Source organism: Anas acuta, chromosome 5, assembly GCF_963932015.1.
Source record: "Anas acuta chromosome 5, bAnaAcu1.1, whole genome shotgun sequence".
NCBI lineage: Eukaryota > Metazoa > Chordata > Aves > Anseriformes > Anatidae > Anas > Anas acuta.
The window spans coordinates 45,874,020-45,895,332 of record NC_088983.1 but is presented as its reverse complement, the minus strand read 5'-3'; the positions used below and the strand labels follow the sequence as shown (position 1 = coordinate 45,895,332).

The window sequence follows — 21,313 nt, the reverse complement described above, 5'->3', positions numbered from 1 at the left end:
GCCGCGCCCCCTCCCCCGTGGCCCCGCCCCCCCCCAGGTGAGCCCGCCCCTCCCCCTCCCCTTGGCCTCCAATTCTCAAATTTTGGCTTTTTTTTTTTTTTTTTAATTTTTTTTTTTTTTTTTGGAATAAGCAAACCGACCGCATCGGGTCTGGCGTTTGGAGGACAGGGCAGCGAAGCTCAGCCTGGGGAGACCCAGGCAGCCTCCCAGCCTCCACCGAGCCTCCCGGGGAGGCTGGGGGGGCTTCAGCCCTGGTGAGGCCAAGGGGAGCCCTGGGCATGGGGGAGGCTCCAGCAGGAGGTGGCCGTGCCGCCCCTCGCCCTCCGAACCAGCCTCCACCAGCCCCAGTGGCAGCCTCCCACCTCCCAGCGTGGAGGCTTCAGCCTCTGCTTTCCCCAGGGATCGGGGTTGTTGCCGACCCGAGCAGCACAGGCACAACGGGGCAGGGCTCCTTCATCACGGCAATTAAAACCCCAGGCTCTCCTGAGGACCGGCCCCGCTGTGGAGCTGCTCAGCTGCTGGTGGAGGCCGGAGCAGGTGGAGGCCCGGGGGGCAGCCTGAGCAGGGGCAGGGGCGAGAGCACCCCCGGCCCACGCGTTTCGGCTGCTGGGGAGCCCTAAATGCGCCGTAAGGAGCAGGCACGCCGGGGCAAGGACAGGTTGGGCAGGTCTGGGGAACGAAGCAGGTGCCTGCTGACACGCCGGAGGCCTCGCAGAGGCGCTGGGCCTCCCTCCCCGCTGAAGGAACTGGTGCTGCACGCCCCTCATGTCACCAAAAACCACCCCTCATGTCGCCAAAAGCCGATGGCAGCGAGGGGAGAGGTTGGCACCGATGCCCTTGGTCCCCACTCGCAGCCACGGGGCCGGGTGCTGAGCCCCAGAGCTGAGCAAACGCCGCGGTGCAGAACGGCCTCTGCAGGCGTCCTGAGCGCCTCTGGTTCTGGGACCTCGCCGCGCTCAGGACGCCCCTAACTGCTCAAATCTCCCCGGGATCAGTACATGATGCAATACCTAAGTATGTAGTTGTCACTCGGCAGCTTTAATTGGTTTTTGAGATGAAGTTTTCTGTTGTTCTGACATATTCTGCGTAATTATTATCTCCCCAAATCAGATAATACACCTGGCAATCTGCAGCGCAGGCCGTGCCCTGGAGAGCTCACGGTGCAGAAGAAACAAAGATCTATATGGGAAAACAACAAAAGCTCTTCTCAGGAGATATATATCTTATTTATTAGTTTGGATAATCTTCTCAGATCCTCATCAGACGCAAGCTGAGCAGAGGTTCGCTTGCCACTGGTTAGGACGGTTGTCTTTCCCTGTCTTTTAATAAAAAGATTTTTAGTTTTAAATCTTTTCACCTTCAGCACCTTGTAAAAAGATTGGAAATCTCTTGTAAAGGTAAAACTATTACTGCGAAAAATAAACAAGCCTCTACCTCGCCTGCTAGCCCTCTGGCATCCCACGGGGCTGCAGCAGCGTCTCGCTGGCAGCTTTGGCCTCATGGAGAATTAAATCCCCGAGTATTCACCCAGCTCGAGGCTGCTGTGACCAGCCCGAGACGGGATGCAGCTGGCTCTCCTGCCCAGGGGAGAGGGCCTCATGGCCCTGAGACCTGAGGGGTTGCTTCTGGTCCTGCAGAGCCTCCCAAAATGTGTGTCACCGTCCTGCCCTGCCTCAGCCACTCCACTCACCTGCCACGGATAAATTACCCAGCGCATCGGTTGCCTGGCTCAGCACACAGAAGGGCACGTTTCCCCAGAAAAAGGCCTCCCTTCTCTGATAAATACAGCTACCCCCAAAATCCCAGCATTTCCAGAGAGCCCTGGCTTCGGGAGATAACAGGAGTAATTTTCTCTTGCCAGTACCATGTGGCACATTGACTGCTTCTTTCGGCAGACCCCCCCAACCTTGAAAGCTGTAATTTAAAGCCAGAAGTGAGGACGGTGACCTTGGATCTGGCCATAAATAAACCATTGCATGTAATTGTGTGACAGGCTGTCTTAAAGGCAGGCAGGGCAAACCTGGGCAATACAGCCTGGGTGTCTGGTACCTCTGGGGGCTGACAGCGTTCATCCAGTCTGGGCAAGGCTGTGCACTCCTATGGAAATATTTGCAAATGTTTTTAGCATTCTCACCAGCATCCTTAGCCAGAAAGGCTCTGAAAGGCTCATAACCAAAAGCCCAGTGATGTCTCAGTCAGAAGAAAGATTGCTTTTCTGCTTCCCGCTCCGAGGAGAAGAGGATGAACAAATAGCAAGATGTGTGGGGCCAGGACTGAACACAAAACCCCCCCAACTACATCCCATTTCACCCCCCATGTTGCTCAGCCTGTACCTGTAGCAGGGCTGGGAAGTGCCCACTGACCCCTTTAGGCATGTAGCACTCTGAGGACTTGTGGAAAGTTTGGAGCACGTGAAGTTTTCTCAGGTTTCTTTAGGAGGTTTTGAACCCGCTGCTATTTTTCTCTCAGGGATTTCATTATGTAATGGCACGTTGTTTCACTGAGAGGCAGAAGATGCTGCCTCGAGTGGAACAAAAGGGCCTGCCTGAAAGAATTTTTTGCTCTGTTTCTAGGACAACAAGAGGAACGAAAAATAAAAGATACCGCAGCGTCGCAGCAAAGCTGAAACAGGGCTGGGAACCGCAGAGCCATTGCAGCTGACGGAGGGTGCACCAGGAACCACGTCCCTGCTGATCCACCTGCAGCCCTGCTTGGCCTTGCTTGGGCCTTTTAGGAAGGCGGCTGGCCCTAGTGGGAAGATTAGCTGTTCTCCTTTAAGGGCAGGCCTCTGCAACATGATACACCTCCTGCCCGGCTTTATTCAATGAACTATTCATTCTGCTTTTGCAGCAGTCCTGGAGAAGCTGCTGAGCCCTTGTCTCCTGCAGCTGCAATAAGAATGGGGGATGCTCACCAGCAGCCCGCAGGATTGCAGCCCCGGATGGCAAAGTTTATGGCTACAGGGCTACATCAGTCTTCCTACGTATTTGGGTTGCACCTTGTAGGCATACAGCACTTTTTCCAAAAGCAATAACAGCAGCTGCAGAGTCTGCGTGTGCCTGTCTGCGGTGGTGGGAGCAGCAGAGGGGGATGATCTGCAAAGGATCTCGCAGAAAGCGGTGCCCTGGAAACTCAGCGCAGGTGAATGGGAGCTGAGCTGAGGGCAGTGCTGCTAAAAAAACACGCGATGGGATAATTGCCAGCAAGCTCAAGGTCCCTGCTGCTATCATCCACCAGAAACCTGTGTTGTCTGCTCTCTGCTAGAACAGCTCTTGGAAAATGTACTAGCAAAATCTATATTTAAAGTGGAATGAATAACTCAGGGTGTGGATCAGGGCTCACCATTTCTGACAAAGAAAGCAATAAAAGTAGAAAAAAAGTGATGCTGTTAAGACTGGAGCTCCTCGTTTCCCATCCAGCAGCCCCAGGCGAGAGTGTGCTCTGGGTTGTTGCAGCTTCGTCGCTGTTTCCCCTCACCCAAACTCTCCACTTCTGCAGTGAGTTGTGCTGCATGACACCAGGAATGGCAGAGAAAGCCAAGCAGACAGCGAATATAAGCAAAGAGACAGAAATCAGGAGGTAGAAACAGAAAGGGGAAAGGGTAGTGGTGTCAGGAGGTAAAGCAGGGGGAGAAAGGATGCACAGAGTACATCCCACGGGCTTTTATTTCCCAGCCAGGTGCTGGGTAGGCTTCTCAATATCTGCCTTCGCCTAGGAAATAGCCCCATTAATTACGTTGTTGAGCATGGGAATGCAACAGCTCCTTGCCTCTCCGCTTCTGGGGGAGCCTGCGACCTAAGCCATCCGGGTTTCCCAAGCCTTTAGCAGTGTGGTCATGCTAATTTAGTTAGGGTTTTTCAAAGCCTCGCCGGGAAAAGTTCTCCCCTTCGCAGAGGCATTGAAAGTTTTGACCTCTCGACCCCCCTTTTACTAGGAGGTTCAAAAGCAGCATTGCAGCTGTTAAAGTTTTTCTTCATGCCTCAGTGGTTCTCTGATGGGGGACCGAGCCAGTGTTTATCTAGGGCTGACCTCTCTTCTTTGAGCCTGCTGATGTCTCTTTCTTGTCGAGCTGCAGACAGCGCGGCCCTGGCTGCCTCCCTCTCTGCCCATTCATTCCCTCCCGGTGCGTAAATGCACCAGGACCCATCACTAATCCGTCCCCTGCAGGGAGCTGGGTTTCCCAGCACTGATCTGATTTGTCCATCAAGCTGCAGATTCATTTACGTTTAATTCACCGCGACTTGCCCATGAAGCACGACCCTCCTCCCGCTCTGATGCTGGGAGCCAGTTGGCTTCCAAAAGTCAACTGGGAGAAAAAAAAACACCTCCTGACTGGCTACCGTGGGGCCTGACACAGCCCCTTGCCACCTCATCCTCCCCATCATTTCCAGAGGAGACCCTCCCTTGAAGTTACATCCTTGTGGATCACTGCATCCACCAAAGAGCTCTTGTGCCAGCCTCCCCCTTCCTCAAGGACCAAGGGCATCAAAGAGCTCAGCAGAGCTTTAACGCCTTGCTTTGTGATGGCACCACTCGTGTCACAGCCCCAAGTGCCAGCTGGGCCCTGTTGTAGGAGCCGAAAGGTGTGGGACAGGCGGCCTGACTTGTTAACTCCTGGACCTTGGGTATTTCCAAGCCAGCACAGGGGTCGGAGCCTCCTACATGCCCTTTGCATGACACTGCTGGTAGGGGACAGCCAGGCTGGGATGCAACCTGACCCACGAGGAGGCAGCAAGGGAACGGTCTCTGATTTTCCCCTGTCAGCCCACACAACTGCAGGATTAACGGCCTTCACGCTCACAGATTAGGGTCATTAACATGGTCATTAAAAAAGGGAGAGTCCTCCTGTGAATAATGATGGGTGCTTCACGCTGGCAGGTGCCTGTCCCCTCGGTGGAGGCTGGGAGCTGGCAGTGATCACCCTGCTGGGACAGCTGGAGGGCAGGATCAGTCCTCACCCTTTTTGTTCCTTTCCTCTCACCTGAGAACCATTCACAATTTGCAGGCACTCAAGGCTGGGGTGGTGGCACAGCGATGATTTTCAGCAGGGACTGTGAATGCAGTACTGAGGGGCCAAAGGTTTGAATTATTCCGGATGATCGAAATGATCGTCGCATTTCCCTGAAATAACTACACCCATCCCGGGGCATCCCATCCTCCAGCCCGCTCCTGCAAGCTGATGTCCCCAGCGCCCACGCAGCAGCACGCTGGTGGCAGAAGTTAGCGTAGGGCCTGGCTCTCTGAGCTCCTCTATGCCTGCTCGGCTATTACCTCATTAAGGGAGCTCAGCTACCCTCGCTGCAAAATGGGGATAATGTTTGCTTTGCTTGCAGGGGTGTGGAGGAATAATTAATTAATGTTTATGAAGTGCTTTCAGATCCCTAAACAAGAGGGGTGAGATAAGCAGCGAGGATTCATGAGGTAACTGCAAAGAATTGTGATGAATTATTGTGATTAAAAGGTAAATTATTGTTGTTACTGCCTCATAAGCAGATACAGCCCTGGACAATCTGATCTCTGGCTCTGTTAGCTTCTTTTTTTCCTCCTTCTTCCCAAGAAGAGCTCGCTCCTCACGCCCAGTGAGCTGCCTAAAAGCCTCCTCCAGGTAGGCAGGTACAAGCAATCCAGCTCTGTGCAGTTACCACCCTGCAGCCAGGCCAGGGAAAATGCCTGCGTGCAAGCCCCCGGCAAACACAAAGCCAAACACGTTGGCTCAGGAAGGCTTAAATCACCAGCACGGCCTCACACTGGTGCTAGGTTAGGGGTGCGGGGAGGCAGCGATGCACCTTAGAGGCCTGCAGAGACTCGAGCACGTTCTGCCCAGGTCAAACCTGGCCCGAAAACAATCTCGAGGCTGTTTGGCCGTTCAGCTGCTTTGAAACCAAAGCGAATGCGACCTGTTTGAAAACAGCTTGGGTAATGCGAATCCGGCCTCGCACCAGCAGGTTTTTCCTGTTCTCCCTTCGGCTCCCCCCTTCCCGGCCCTGTTTGCACAGAGAGGGCATGGAGAGGCTTGGGCCTGCGGGAGCGGCTGGGGAGGAGCACGACTTCCACCCTTTGGGCCACCTTTTCCTGCTTTCTACCGGCTTCAGCAGCCACCTGTTGTTCTGCATCGGTGTAAAATCCCCGTGAACACACCCAGACAACCCCACATCTGCTTGCCCCACCGCCTGCTTGTCGCACCCCGCGTCCTGGCCTTGCAGCGCTGCCTCCAGGAGCCAGAGCACACACAAAGGTTTCAGTTCAGTGAGATAATCACACGTGTGTTTGCCTCCGTCAGGATTTAAGCACCGGTTTCAGTCCCATCGAGTCAAAGGGCACGACTCTTAAGCTCTTTGGGGAGCAGGGATGAGTGGAAACCCAGAACTGCCTGGGGCAGGGGGCTGGCAGATCCCTTCTCTCACCGTATGCCTCCCTGGAAAGCCTAGTCTGGTGGGAAAGCACCTGAGCAGCTCCAGGGAATTAGGCCTCTAGAGTTTCTCTTGAACAGATAAATCCTGAGCAGTGAGTTTTTAAACTCTCCCAACTGTGAAATGGGAAGAAAAGTGTTTCCATCTACCTGCTTTGCTGGCTGCTTGTTTATACTGAAGTGCTGTCTGTGCTGGAAGTGCAATGAAAATAACAGTAGCTATCCCGACTTAAAGTCTTACATGAGCCTTATAAACAACTGAAATACAGAAATAATAATGCCTAAATAGTCTGAGAGGAGCAGAGATTTTTTTTTTCCATTCACTGACAAAGATGTGCAGTTTTTGTTTAATTTTAAAGATGAATTGCTATCACCCCCAGAAGACTAATTTCTTATTTGCTATTGATTTTACAAGATTTGTCAAGATACTTTATTTCCTCTCCATGTCCAGAGTACTCGAGGAGGTCAGATAATGTGTCTCAGTCAACTGCATCTCACGTGGAAAGTGAAAGATACGATAGGTTTTATTATATGTTATGCTGAGGGTAAATGGTACCTGATGCCTACAAAGCATCCCTGCACACTTAACCTGAGGTTTTCTAGTAACTACATAAATCATGCAAACAAAGTTGCTTTTCCACTTAACAGCATTCCTGAAATAGAAATATCATCCGACAGATGCACGTTCAGCATGTATCTTCCTTTCTATTGGAAAGTGAATAAATTGGCTTTCACTTCCCTAGCACTGAGCTCTTGGCAGTTTTTGAGCACAGCCATCCCCAGCACGCGGTTGTACAGCAGGCAGATCCAATAACAGGAGATACAAGCAGAGAGGAGGATTTCGGCTGCCCTTGCTTGCCTGGATTTTCCACCTCAATTCACCTTTAGGCTGTGGGTTATTTAAAGATGTCAGTGGCACCTGAGCAAGGAAGAGGCTCTGCAAAGTGCCACTAATCTCAGAAGCCAGCAGAGCCCCAAAACACACGCCGCGACCCAAACAGGACGTGCCACGGCAGCTTCTCCCCTTAAATTTGGCACCTTCAAGCAGCTCTCTGGCAGGTCCTGCTCACATCCCCTTCTCCCCCAAGCAGGCAGATGCTGGGAAAATACTAGCAGTATTCAGCAAAAGCCGAAAATAACCCAAGAGCCAGAAGCTTCAGACAGGACGAATGCTGGAGCACGTCGCCCTCGAGGAGGGGGAGTTTCAGAAAGCACCACCTTTGTGAAGCCAGGGAGCAAAAACAATGCCCAGCCTGGCACGGCCAATGAAATATGTATGTACCTAGGACCTAATCCAGCCCTCTCCAGCCATTCCGGGTCTTTCCTTCACATTCAAGGGGCGCTGGATCCCATCCAAAAAGATGAGGGAACAAATGTAGCCCTGGCAACCCCTCCAAGAGCAGGGAGGAACAAAGAGGACCCCCAGGGCTGAATTTGTTTCCATTTTAATCCTTATCTATACCAATCCCCACCATGCATAGAGAGAGGCTGCTCGGCTGTATAGATTTGCATTGCTATGGGAGCTTGAAGTGATAAAACATTTGGCCTAAGTATTCAGAAGCAATTAGTGATTCAAAGCAGCCCAAGATATCTTAAAGGGGCCTGATTTTCAAGAGACAGGTGCTCGGAGCTGTGCCCTGACTTCAAGGGAAAATGGAGATTTTTGGAAAAAAAGCTCACCGACTGGCTGCTTGAAAGTATACCTTGTTCAAGCAGTAGTGTTCCTAGTAGGGGAAAAAAAAATCCATAGAAAATTCCAGTTTAGGCCAGTAAAATCTGGAAGAAATAACTTAATGTGCAGTGTTGGTAGAAGTACCAAGAGGAGGAGGCTGGCACAGCCATCCTGCACTAACACCGACATCCCAGCGTCCTGTCTCAAAGAAGCTGTCAGCTCTGAGACAGAATAGCAGAAAACCCAGATCTCCTAGCAAAGCATGAGGTAGTCTTCAGAGCTCAGTTGCTTTTGAGCTGACCCTCTGTGCGCCACCCTCCTGGGGGGGGTGCTGATTGCCCCAGGAGGCTTTTCCAGGCAGAAAGCAGCAGGGAAAGGCTGTAGGAAGCGGTAGGGCTGAGTTAGAGGAGAGGATTTCTTCAGGAGGCTGCTGCAAAGCTCACAGTGCAGAGGTGTCGGAGCCAGGTTAAAAATAAGCAGTGCTCAGACACCAGCCTGCACCTTTAGGCACCTACACATCTCCATGCCGCTGGCTCCGGTTGGTTTTACTTAACCTACAAAGCTCAGAAGGCACAGAATGACAACTTCTTCCCCTGATCCCAGGCTGCCTCCCTGCCCAGGCCAAAAACTGCTGCTGTGCTCAGCCAAAACAAGGAGCCAGACCCAGCAAACCTATTCCAGGTGCTCTGCAGAGCTCTGCCTGAAGGAAGAGCTATTTAGGGCCAGGGCAGGAGTGCAGGTGAAACGCGAGCAGCAGCAGGGAACAGAGAGCCATGGGCATCGTGGAAGAGGACCAAGCCACCTGGCTTGGTGGATCACAGAAGATCCGGGAGCCCTGATGATGCCACTGTGTTTCTCCTCTCCCCAACAGGAGCTGACAATACGGGTGTCTCACTTCCCTCAGCACATACACCACCAGGCTTTAGCTACCAACGCTGTGAAGAAACACTGGAAGCGTGACCCAGAAACACTGCAAAGGTTCAAAAAGCGGAGTACCCAAAATTTACTTCTTAAAGCTTACACTTTGCCCTGGGGCTGTGCTTCTTTACAAAGAGTTGGAGCAGTCTCTCCATATGATGCCAGTAGGGTTTTCACAGGTCTGTCCACAGCTGACAAGCTGGTGTGGGACCAGAGTAGTAAATGCCAGAGCTTCTCCCCCCAAAATCAGGTGTCAGAGAGGGGAAATGAATCTAACAGCAGCTATGGGAAGGACTTCCCCAGATCCTACAGAACCCCCAGCCCATATGACAATGCCGTGGGAAAAACTCACCCCACGAGAAGCAAGAGCAGACAAAGCAGGGCTGCTGGCTCTGCAGCTGCGGGACGGGAGGCAGAGGGAGCGCTCTGCCAGGGGCCGGCAGGAATAACCAGGTCAAGAGGGAGGTGCAATGCAAGAGGAGGCTCCTGCTTCCTTTCGCCTGCTTCTCCCTTTGCAAATGTCCCCTGTAACTCGGAGCTGCAGCACGGCGAGCATCACGCAGCCCCCAGGGCTACAGGGTACCAGCCTGCCCAGGGTACAAAGGGGCATCGAGGGGACCACCTCTGACCCTCAGCAAACACCGACCTCCCCCAAAGGGGATTTCCTGCCCCTGGAGGTGACCGGCATGGCGAGTTTTTCCTCACCTACCTCCACTCTGGCATTACAGGGCCAGCCACCCTCCAGCCAAGAGGATGCTGCCCCGTGACGGGAGCGGGAGGCGAGCCTTGTAATTAGGGGGTGGGTGCCACCCACCAGCGAAACCCTCCTCGGCCCTCATTTGGCCCAGCAGATTTGTAGCCAGGCTTGTTTATATTGCCCATACAACTTATCATTTGCTGCTTTTCATCTCCCGAGCACTTCAGCAGGCGTTTTTGTGAGTTTCTTCCCTGCCCTCATGTGAGAGAAAAGTTGTATCTTTGTGTTGTAAAGGGGATGGAGAGGGAATGGGGAAGAGAAAAAGCCAAATAATTTGCCCTGGGCCCATGGGTTGGATCAACCCTGCCTTTTAGTCGTGTGCTCAGACCTCTGCCTGCACCTCGCTACCCTCAGGCTCAACAGCAGTGTCACGAGGCCTTGTGCTCATCTAGGTGCTAGGGAGCAAGTCCTGTCCTTCCAAGGGATTTGCTCCAGTTTGGCACCGGTTAACCAGCCCACACAAGTAACGTGAAGATGCTGACACCGCTTTGCATTAATAATGAGGTGAAATGAGAAGGCTCCAGCAGATAACGAGCCCCTGCACCAGAGCGCTCCCGGCAGCAGACCCCCCCCTGCGAGCTGCTCCACGGGGTGGGTGAGCGCAGGACCACGGGCCCTCAGCTCTCTGGGGAAAGCCCCTGCCCTCACCTGCTGTTTGCTCTGCTTCTGGCAGCATGTGACAAGGCCTGCTCGCATTTCCAGGGAGGTTTCTGCCCCCCTCTCTGCTTGCTTCCTCCCGGCTGTGAAACGGGTGTAATTCAGGCGGCGCCTTTCCCAGAGCCCCGCAGGACCTGCTGGTGAAGACTCCAGCAGCTTTAGAGGACTCTGGTGTCACTACAGCTCCTGTGATTACTGCTTGCTGGGGTAGAGGAGGGTGGCAATTATAGGGATTGAGCTTCCACCCCTCTCCCCCACAAGCAGACGGTGTAGGACAAAGCAATTTGGGCTTCTCCACCGCAGTGGACAAACACAAAGAGCCAAGGCTGGGGACGATGCAGAGCTGGACACAGCCCCAGACACAAGGGCTGGGGGCAAGGTGAGGACTCCCAGCTCCACATCCATTCAGGATGGATAACATCCTGAGGAGCCCAAACGCACCCAGAGAGGGCTGGGGAACCTTGCCCAAGGGCCACCGGGGCTCTAGCGAGTGACCGCACAAGCTCTCTCAGATCCCACATTCATTAAAAGTAGAATTAACGTTTCCCTCTAATAACCTCGTTAGTGATGCCTGCTCTCCTAGGACCTAGGGCTGTTGGTGCTGAGGGAAGCCTGGGTTTCTGCTGAATCCTTCTGGTGAGCGAGCCAGGCACTGCATCTGGGAGGGCTTGCTGGTGGCCAGCAGAGGTGGGATCCGTGCTGCCCCTTAGCAGGGGCAGTAAGGAAGCCTCTCTTTCCCCTTCTGACCTGTTTTCATGACATGGGTACATGTCCTAGAGCAGAACATCCCTACTTCTGAGCAGTTTTTAAAGGATAAGGAGAGAAGGAAGGGGCACAAATTGACAGACAAGCGAGACTTACCAGGAGCATATTATCTCTTTAATAAAGCAAACACAAACAGATCAAGCATTATTTTCCTTGGTAAGGGGAAGGGATCATTTTCTGGCCGTGATTCAGCAGTGTCACATGGAGACAATGACTGCCCTTCACACACCTCACAGCTTTGCCTTTATAACACAGCTGGTGACAACACACCTGGCTGGGTAAGGTGCAATTACCTGGGAGTTCACTAGCTCATCGTTAGCAATTACCTGGTTGTGCTGTGACCAACAACCCACCCTAATCACCACATCATCGCCACAGACCTCAACCAGCTACCTTCCACCGTCAGCAGCAAATACCAGCGTTAAGCCCCTGCCAGTGAGTTTGCTATTAGCCGCGGTGTGATTGCCTGCTGGGGTCACTGCAAACTGAGCAGGGTTGTTATAAAACACGATCCCAGTCAAACAAAAGCCAATGCTCGTAGTGAGCAACAGGCAGTGCCTAGACCTTCAGAGAAGCGATCTTAGCTGTTATTTAGGCACAAAAACATTATTTAATCTCATAGATCCCATAAATGGGTCTAACAGGCAAAGCCTATAACACTGTAAGGCCCCCCATAAAATCCTGAACTTATTATTACTATTTTAACAGACAACTTGTGCTCCACATTCCCACTTAAACAGTGAAAAATGCTCTATGTAACAGGTGTGAACCTGTCCCTCTCCCGAGCCCTCCAGCTTGGAAAAAAAAAAAAAAAGAAAAAAAAAAGAAAAAAAAAGAAAAAAAAAGAAAAAAGAGATAACTTGCAAGCTCCTTGAGCACTCAGGGCAACCAGAGCCCAGGAAAGCCCCAGGGACCAAGCTTGTCATAGCTCTGCCAACACAAGGATAGGACACAGAGAGAGAACCCTGACCACCATTTTTCCACATGAACCCTTCAAATAGACCCAGTTTGAAGCTATAGGTTTTCTCAGCAAATTAATCCCTGCCCGCTCTCCCTCGGACCAGCTCCTCCACAGGAGGGCTCTCCCCATTGCCGTTCCCCTGACGGGCTTTCTGTACCTGGCAGATTTGTTTTTCCACCTGCCCAGTGGGAACAGCGAGTGAGGGTAATCATGTGCACTCATCCACACCCCGATGTCCAAACCTATCCGTCTCACAGGTGGGATGATATTCCTGCTGGGAATAGCAGCCTTAACCACGGCAACACGCTCCAGAATCGCAAGCACAAAGGCGCTGAGGTCACAAAGAAGCTGGAAAAGCAGGAAAAGAGGAGAGGGACCAGGTCCATCAAGGCCTGCCAAGAGCCAGGCACCAGGACCTGGGCTGAGAGGCCAGGTAGGAAGGACTTGGGTACCACTTCTCCCCATTTTTCCTCCTTTCACACTCACATCTCAGTGCCTCGCTGGTAGAAGATCTTATTCCACCACCTCTGGCACCACCAGGCTTGGTTTCAGAAACCCTCCTGCCTCAGTTGATGCCCAGAGCAGAGCTTCAGCTTTCTGTTAGTCGCAGCCAAAGTCTTGTCACTTTTGGGCAATTTTGCCTGCAGCTGCCCTCAGCTGTCCCCTGTGCCTGTGACGCCTCAAAACAGCAGGTTTCTCCTGCAAACCTTGGTCCGGCCTGGGGAGGGAAGGAGAAAATCAAATGGCCTCACATCTTCTGGAGGGGAAAAGAAGAGTCTGGGCTTGATGAACCCGTCCCCTCCAGCTCTCAGCAGCACTGCTTGGCCCTAGCGTGACCTCAGAGCTGCTGCTAGCCTTTCTGGAGGGTTATGTGGGTCTCTTTGCTTATTCTCGGTTAAAACCAAACGAGCCTTTGTGCCCCCCCGCAGCCCGCAGATAGCGAAGGAGATTAGGAAGCAGCACATTGTCTTTGGGCAGCGAGACGAGGGAGGACAGCCGTCGCTTAGGGAAGCCGTGCCCGTGCCAAGTGGGAAGAGGAGCTGCTCTGAAGTAACATCAAGCACAGCTCACTTATTCGCAGAGGGGGGGAAATGAGTGATGCTGCCAAGAGGGAGCTAAATCAGAGCTGCGCGGGGAGAAGAGAGCATCCGAGGGCAGCCGGCTCAGCGAGGCAGAGGGGTGTTGAAGGGTTAAAGGGTTTTGCTGGGTGCACAGAAGAGACTAAGTAGATTGGAGAGGAGAAATCCAATTAGGAGATCTAACAGGAAGAAGCCAAGCCCTGAAACAATAAAGATAATAGTTTTAGCCGCCAAAGAAAAGATTAGAAGAGAGTGGGGAGAGCGGATTTGTGGTGGGGCCAAGAGGAAGGAAAATTGTTGAAAAACATTTTTTTAGAAAAACAAAATAAAGAGTTATTGTTTGTCAAGACAGATTCACGTTGGGGTTTTACCTGCAACAAAGTTCATCTGAGGATCCAAGCTGTGCTGTTGGTCCTCGCTGTATGAATGCCTTCAGAGTGGCTGGAAGTTTCAGCCCATCCCCGCCTCCATCACACGCACTAAGCCAGGGGAGAACTGACCTCGGTGAGGTTTGTTTGCTTGCTGTTCTTTCTATGTTATCTTGTCCATACATGCTGCCCAGGATAAAAACAAAGGGAAGGAGCTGTTACAGGCTACAAATGCACCAAAACGGAATAGGGACAACACAGACAATGGGATCAAGGGGGGATCAAAGGTCTGGGGAGCAGGGGACTCTGGAGGGGACGTGGTTGTCCAAACGAGGTGCTGCAGAGATGAAAGGAGTTTCCCCAGCCTTTTTCACTGGCTCTGCTGTGGGTGCATCAATCCTGAGCAGCAAGAAAGCACCTAACAGCTTGGAGAGGAGTGGGCAGGAGGGGCAAGGGCAGAAACGGGTCACAGGTGCCTCTGCCATCATCTGCTGGCCACAGGCTCAAGCCTTGTTAGTGCCCAGAAGTTGCACTGATTTAAATCTGTTGGAGTAATTACAGCAGAACAACTCATCCATCATCATCATTACTATCATTATTATTAAAGACAAACATATACATACCCCTGTAAAACGAAAGCAGTACCATTTACATTGGCATAGCTTATTCTTGCCTGGGAAAGGGAATGAGGCAGTGATACAAAATGCCTGAGCGACATGTTTATATCAAGTGTTGCACCCCATAGAAGACAAAAACTGTTCACTTTCCGAACGCCTGCCACGTTATCTGACTGGTGTTTACATTAGCAAAAACATCGCGTGCGCTCTTGGAAAATTAATCCCTAATAATTAAGAGTGCAAGTTTAGATTAGCTTAGTGGAACTGCACGGAATCTTTTTGTACACGCTCTCATTTGAAATAAATGGTCTTTTAATTCAGGTTAATTTATAATTCATCAAAAAAAAAAATCATTAATTAAACTGAAGGGAACATTACTCTGTTATGTCCCCAGTGCAGATGTCAGCTCCTGGCTCATTTCACACCCCCTGCTGTAGTCACAGCAGGGCAGGGACACCTGTGAAGTCCCCTGGGCAGCCCAGACACCCCCAGGGTGTGTGATGGAGACCCCGGTCACTTGAGCCCTGTCCCTGCAGACACAGCCATGGCCACTTGCACTGGAAACGTCCCTTTTTGGGGACATTCAAAGGGTCTCTGGAGCCTTCAGCCTCAACACCTCCCCACTCCCCATGGGCTGCAGAGGGAACCGCTCCCAGCGAGGTGCGGGTTCCTCTGCCAGCCCCGCTCCGAAGGCCTGTTAATGAGGGCTCGTTAAGCCTTCCCGGCCTAATTGCTTTCCACACTGGGCCTTCTACTGATAGTGATTGGCACAGCAGGGCATGGGGAGCAGCAGACCCCCAGAGGACCTCACATTTCCCACTGCAAGAGAGGCCAAGTGTTGGACAAGGCCTGGCCTTGGAGTTTGTGTTTGCTGGACAAGTTTGGGTGACATGGGAAGGAAATGGTGCCGGGGACGAGCAGCCTGGCACCACAACGTGACAGCAGGGAGCTGGTGGCAGCCTGGTCACCCTGCCTGGGGACAGGGCCCGGGCACTTGCCCCTGGTAATTCAGACAAAACCAGGCAAGGAGCGGTGACACGGCCCAGGCCCCGCTGCTTCCCTCTGCGCCCGCGTCCTTCAGCCTCGCCCAGCCCCGTTAGCTGTGCTAGGGTAATTCTCCCAGCGCCGCTGAAGCGATGGAGGCTTTTCCTAGAGCGACCGGCGGGGAGATGAGACTGCAAAATGATTCCTTCCCTCCGTGCCAAAGGCACAGACGATTACAGCTTCATTTCTGACTCCTACTCATCCCGCCTCTGAGAGACCAGATTAATTGCGGCACATGATCCAGAAGACTGAAGCTAAGAAACCAACAACCAGCTAGCTGCAGTGACCCTGCTGCAAGGCTGGGGTGGAGATAAGGGCTGCAATTTTGGTGCAGATCAGCCTGGATTTGGAGCTAACCCCGTGCGTCTGCAAGCCCTCCAGCCGCCCTGCTTTGGCAAGGCTCTGTCAGGCTCTGGGACCCATCCATCCCCTTTCATGAGTGCACCAGCAAAAGGCGTGTGCGATGCACGTGGCACTGCCACCGCAGGGGGTTTGCCCCCACAGGGCTCGGCAGGCAGCTGGGACGCTGCAGGAGAGTCTTGGTGGGGATTTTTGTGGTAGCCCCACTATGTGAAAAGCCTCAGGGTGCACAGACATGCTCCCCCCTGCCCGCTCTCAGTTTCTGGGATGACCCCAAGGAGTTGTGTCTGCCTTGTCCTGCGGGGAGACCCAGCGCAGGTGTCCCGTGGGGTCTGGCAGGGAGGAGATGTCACCCCCTGATGTCACCCATTCTACTCCAGGTTCAAACAAGGGCTTCCAGCAGGGCTCTTGGAGCTGGAAAATCAGTGCTGCGCACCCAGATTTTGGCAAACCGAGGCGAGGAGACGCCTGTCTCGCACGGCTTGGGAAGCAGGGAGCAGCCTCTCGTGGGCACGCTGGTGCCAGGCAGAGCCTCACACGTCTTGCTGACTCCCTGAACACATTTCTGCCAAGCCTCAGCAGTGCTGGAGCCGTGCTTCTGGGGCAAAGATGCTCGGTGACTGGGGCAGGACTGATGGCAGCGCTTGCCTCGGGAGGAGCCAGCAGAAACCCTTTGTCCCCCTGTACCTCCAGTCTGGGCTCTCAGTGCTCACAAACCACCAGCCACAAGGTCTGTAACGGGGAACGCAACACGTGCCTCTTCTCTCCCGAGACAGGAGTGCTGCCTGCTGCCCTGACCCCTCGCCATCCCCATCTCTTTAGCAGAGCACTCCCTGGGTCAGCCCAGGCTGGCACAGGACACAGCCCCCGACCACCAGCCCCATTTTGCGGCTGCTGTCACCCCAAGGCAGCAGCATTTAAGGCTCACAGGCCTTAAATTCAGGGCTGGGGGGCTGCATCCTTACCGCTTCGCCTCTCTCCATGGTAACAGGAAGATGCTGCAGCCCTGTCCCCCTTGGTGGTGCTGGGGCGAGTGGGGGGGAGACAGATGGCAACGGAGGGGAAAAGGGCCCAGATCCTCCGGAGTCGAAGAAATAACAGGAATCCCTGAGTGCCGGGGCCAAGACGCTGACCTGGAGCTGTGGGAGGGAGGAAAGGCGGAGGCGCGCGGCTCTGCCGAGCCCGGAATAGCAGAGCAGCTGTGAAGTTATCGTTTGTAATTATTACGGCATATGGGAGGTAAAGAAATAGCTCCGAAGGGGAGAAAAACAAACAAGAAAAAGGCGGGATGCTGCAGGGCTGAGCCGGGGGGGCAGAGCAGCACTTGGCACCGCCGTGCGGTGAGGGGGCAGGAATTTGGGCGATGGCAGCACCGGGTGTTTGGCCTCACCCGAACACCTGCCCTAGGCACAGTTGGTCCCATGGGGCATTCCATGTGTCCCGCGGGCGTCCTGCTGCAGGGATGCTGCCGAGAGGGGAAATAAGGAGAGGACTGACAGCCTGCAGGCGAGGAGCAGTGCCAGCCGCCCTTCAGTTCTGTGCTGTGCAGAAAACAAACATTTTATCCAATCATGGCTGTTATCGTGATGTGCTCATGTTAAGGAAAAAAAAAAAAAAACAAAAAACCAGACAGGCCGCCTTGGGAAATGTGGAGCCATTCCCAGGGTGTCAGCAGCACAGCAGGAGCCACGGCATGGGGATGAAGGCGGGTGAGGGGATGCTGCCCTGTGTGGCTCTGAGCACAGAGAGCCGGCCAGGCTGGGGGCAGCTTTCTCTTGGACATCACTTCTGGAGCAGCAGGATATGGGGCTGATGCAGGAGCCCCAAATCACCCTGACTGATGACTGGGGACCCAAAAAGCCAGAAGCTCCTGTGACAAGGGACAACGTTTGTGCTGGTCAGCAGGGCAGGGGGAGGAAAGCTTTTGTTGCAGCTCGCCTCATGAATCACCCTGCAAATGAGGCCGCGGCGGAGGCACTGGAAATAGGAAAGACCATTCAAGCTCCGTGATCCAGAACATGAATAAATCGTATGTGGCAGGGAACAGCCCCAGCGCCCATTAAAAGCAACCAGGCAAACCCTGCCGGCATCCCAGGATCCCTGCCGAGCCACGTGCGGGGCCTGCAGAGCGAAGGAGCAGCTCTGCACATACACATCAGCACATTCATATTCATTTATTTATGTTTAACTGGTGGGACAGCACTTTCACAAGGGCTATGATAAAGCCCCTGCCTCACAATTTCTGTCTCTTCCACCCTGATCCACCTTACTGAACCTGCCAAGGGCTGCAAGACCCTCAGACACCGTCAGTGCAAGTAGTGGTGGTGCCACCAGTCCGGCACATGTAGTGTCCGAATGTAAATGGTTACTGGGAGCTGGGACCTCCCAGAAACATTCCCTCTTTTCGCTTATCTTCCCCTGTAAATCCCCTGAGCCAGCTGACCTGCTCCACCTCTTCTTCCCCTCTCGGGGCTGACCCGTTCGCAAGCTCTTATCTCCGCGGCGTGTTTGCTTTGTTCAAACTGCAAAGAAAAATATATACTAAAAAAAAAAGACAAGCTAACCCTTCTTTGCAAAGTCTGCTCGATTTTAAGGTGAAGCCGTCACTCTTTCCGTAGCAACAAGGGCCTCTCCTTTGTTTTTCCAGGCCACTAATCTAATCCGAAGATTTGTGTTTGGGTTCCAGCTTCCCCTGGACTGTTCATAATCCAAAAAAAAAGTCAGTATTGTGCAATAGCAGTTGAAAGGGGAAAATAACACCTCTCTTTTTGCCCTTTAATACCACAATCTGACACTAGATACCATGAAAGTGATAGGACGATCAGGGAGAAGACGGCATTTTAGCTTTTTTCCCCCCCCCCCCAATAAAGACAAGTAATTCCTAGTGACCACCCAGGGGAAAAACACACTTGGTGCTTTGACCCCACAAGACCAATCAATGTTTCTAATCTCTGCCTATCACTGCCCCAGCCCAACAGGGATGAGACCAGGAGACATCCTCCAGAGGGTCCTGAGCTTCTGAAAGGGAGAGGATTTGGTAACTCGTCCAGGAAATCCTGCTGAAGATCCCTCAGAGCATCGAGAAGGAGGCCCAGGGATGGGCGAGGATCCAGGCTGGAGCCATGCATGAAGGAGATCCCAGCAGGGAGAGGGCAGGGACGGAGGCAATGAGCACTGGGTGGTGGGCACCTCGGGGTGACATGGGCACCTGTTTGTCACCCCTCGGTGCCCTGCCCTCTCGGGATCCCTCCCCAGCGAGGCACAGGGAAGGGGACGTGGACCCCAAGCCGTCTGAAACCGCCTGCTTTTGGTCTCCCCGTCTCCTTTTCCAAGTCAAAGCTTGCGAGACTCTCTCCTCCCCTCTAGCGTCCGTCCCAAGCTATTCCTCCTGCTCACCAAGCACGGCTCGGCTCACTGCTCCTCCAGCCCCGCTCCCCCCGGCAGCTTTTAGGCTTCCAAATAACACCGCAGCTCTGCGCCCAGGAACCTGACCCCTTATTTTGGTCATTTATTTTCCACCTGTGGGATTTAAGATCCAGGTGAATCACGGGACCCTACAGCCGAGCCCTCCAAAGACTATTGGAAGGGCAGGGGCAGCTTTGCAAGCTGTGATGGGGAAAAATGTCTTGGCCTTCCCGCAGCAACTGGTTTGGGCACCGAGGGCACGTCGGAGCTGTCTCAGTGCCTTCCTCCATCTGCCAGGCTCGTTTGCCACCAGACACCCCGTAATTACACACAGCGGCCTCCGCAGCCCTGCACAGCAGCCCAGCCTCTTCTCGTGTCACCAATTAATCCCGAAGGACAACTCGTGTGTGGCAGTGCCCTCCTGCATTTGGCTGGGAAGTCACCGTGAAGCACCAGGCTCAGGACCAGGATTCTGTGCCTCTAACCCCCTGACTACCCAGTGCTCAGAGGCTTTGAACTGCTGAGCCTGGGTCAACCCACCCCAACGCAACAAAGCGCGGTCCCAGGGGAGCTGCAGGCCCTCCCGAGGGGCAGGGGCCTGGTACCTCTAGCCTGCCGTAAAACCATTTGGGGTTCTGGAGTGCAATCTGCTAGAGATGAACAGTGAGGTTTAAAAAACGATGCTGTCTGTGAGCTAACCCCATTTTCTTTCAGAGCACAAGGAAAAGCTTGCTCTCTGCCCTTTCAGCAAGGCTGCCTGGTTCAGAGCAGCAGGAGAAAAACAAAGACGAAAACTGGAGAGGGGCCCTCAAGCACCACCCGTTCCACACTGCAGTGCCGCTCCTTCAGAGCAGCTGGGGGATGGAGCGGGATGCTCGGCTGCCTCTGCTACAGGCTCCCGTGGCGTTGCATGGCACCAAGCAGGTGTCAAAACCACCTCAAACCCTACTTTATAAACAGAGAGACTAAAGCACAAACCATCTGAGTAGCCATGCCCCTGAAGATGTCTCCTGGCCTCTCTCCTCCTTGACAGCCATCTCGCAGTGAAGAGGAATTTGTTCCAAGCACAAAGCAGCCCATGCCCAGCAGCAGCACTTTGGGGCCAAATCCTTCTTCTCTTAGCCCCGAGCAGTGCAGCTGCTCCTGCTCCCTTAGCAAAACCTCAGCTGCTCCTTGTCCCGGAGCACGACAGCTTCTGCCAGAGCAGAGCAACCGTAATAAAAGCATAAGAGGGAGGAAAAAGGCACAGGGGAGCAGGGCTGCTTCGCCCCCGCTAAGCGGGAAGTGCTTTGGAGAAATAAACAGACCCACCAGGAGCACGCGCTGAAGAGGCTTCGTTTCTGGCAGAAAGCTCTTCCCTGCGGTGTTGATTTATTAACAGGTGGTGGTGGGGAGCAGATCTCGCCCCTCTCTTCTGCTCGTACACTAAATATCAGTTTGGCAGCCAGCAGCAGAAGCCAATAATGTAACAATGCTTAAAGGCAGCGGCAGCTCCTGGGCCATTACAGGCATGGAGGGATGGATGCTGACATCCCAAACTGGTCCAATCCAGCTGGAGGCAAGGACTTGTTCCTTAAGAGACTTTGTCCATATTTAAGGAATCAATGCAGAAGAAACAGTGACAGAAGAACCCATGATGAACCCCCCCCCCCCTATACCTCCCTTTGGGGCCAAGAGAACCCCCGCGTATCCCAGGGCCCTAGCTCCTGGCACTGCTGCTGTGTGCTGCAGGACAGTCCTGCCACAGCACACTTTGTACCTGCTGCAAGGTGCCACAGCGCTCACGCCAACCTCTTCACTCCTCTGGCTTTCAAGTCACCTTTGGACACACACACAAAAAAAAAAATCCATAGTGACGCTGAGAGAACACAAGAACAATTGATCTGAACATGGTTCAAGTACGTGTCTCGCACACCCAGCCCGCAGTGCCACACACACACCCGAGGAGTTACTCCACCACGAGATGGTGCAGGGATCAAGGCTGGGTCGACCCGGACAAGAGATTAGGGGTCTCCGTGATAGATAAATGATGACACAGAAGGCAGATGTAGTGAGGACTGCTCTGATGACACCCATACACATACTACTAATTATTCAAGCATTTTTACCCTCTTACCATTAACCAGCTCATGGTAATTTTGCAATGCAAGGACAAAAAAATCATTTTTTTTCTCATCATTTTTCCAAGCCCTCTCCTGCACCCCAGTGAAGCTCCTTGCCCAACACCTGCACAGAGCCGAGCTGCGTTTGCTGAGAGCAGAGCTCACGGGCACTTCTGGGAGTACTTTCCAAATGTGCACC

The 21,313-nt window shown here is 53.3% G+C and overlaps 1 long non-coding RNA gene across 1 annotated transcript; it reads right to left on the bottom strand.

The window, feature by feature from the left end:
• Positions 1-11,282: 11,282 nt before the first annotated feature.
• On the bottom strand, positions 11,283-16,792 carry LOC137857675 (uncharacterized). The gene is made up of 3 exons (XR_011097224.1): positions 16,573-16,792; positions 13,590-13,772; positions 11,283-12,838 (listed from the first exon to the last, which is right to left on the bottom strand). It is a non-coding gene; the product is annotated as an uncharacterized lncRNA (long non-coding RNA).
• Between the last annotated feature and the right edge of the window lie 4,521 nt (positions 16,793-21,313).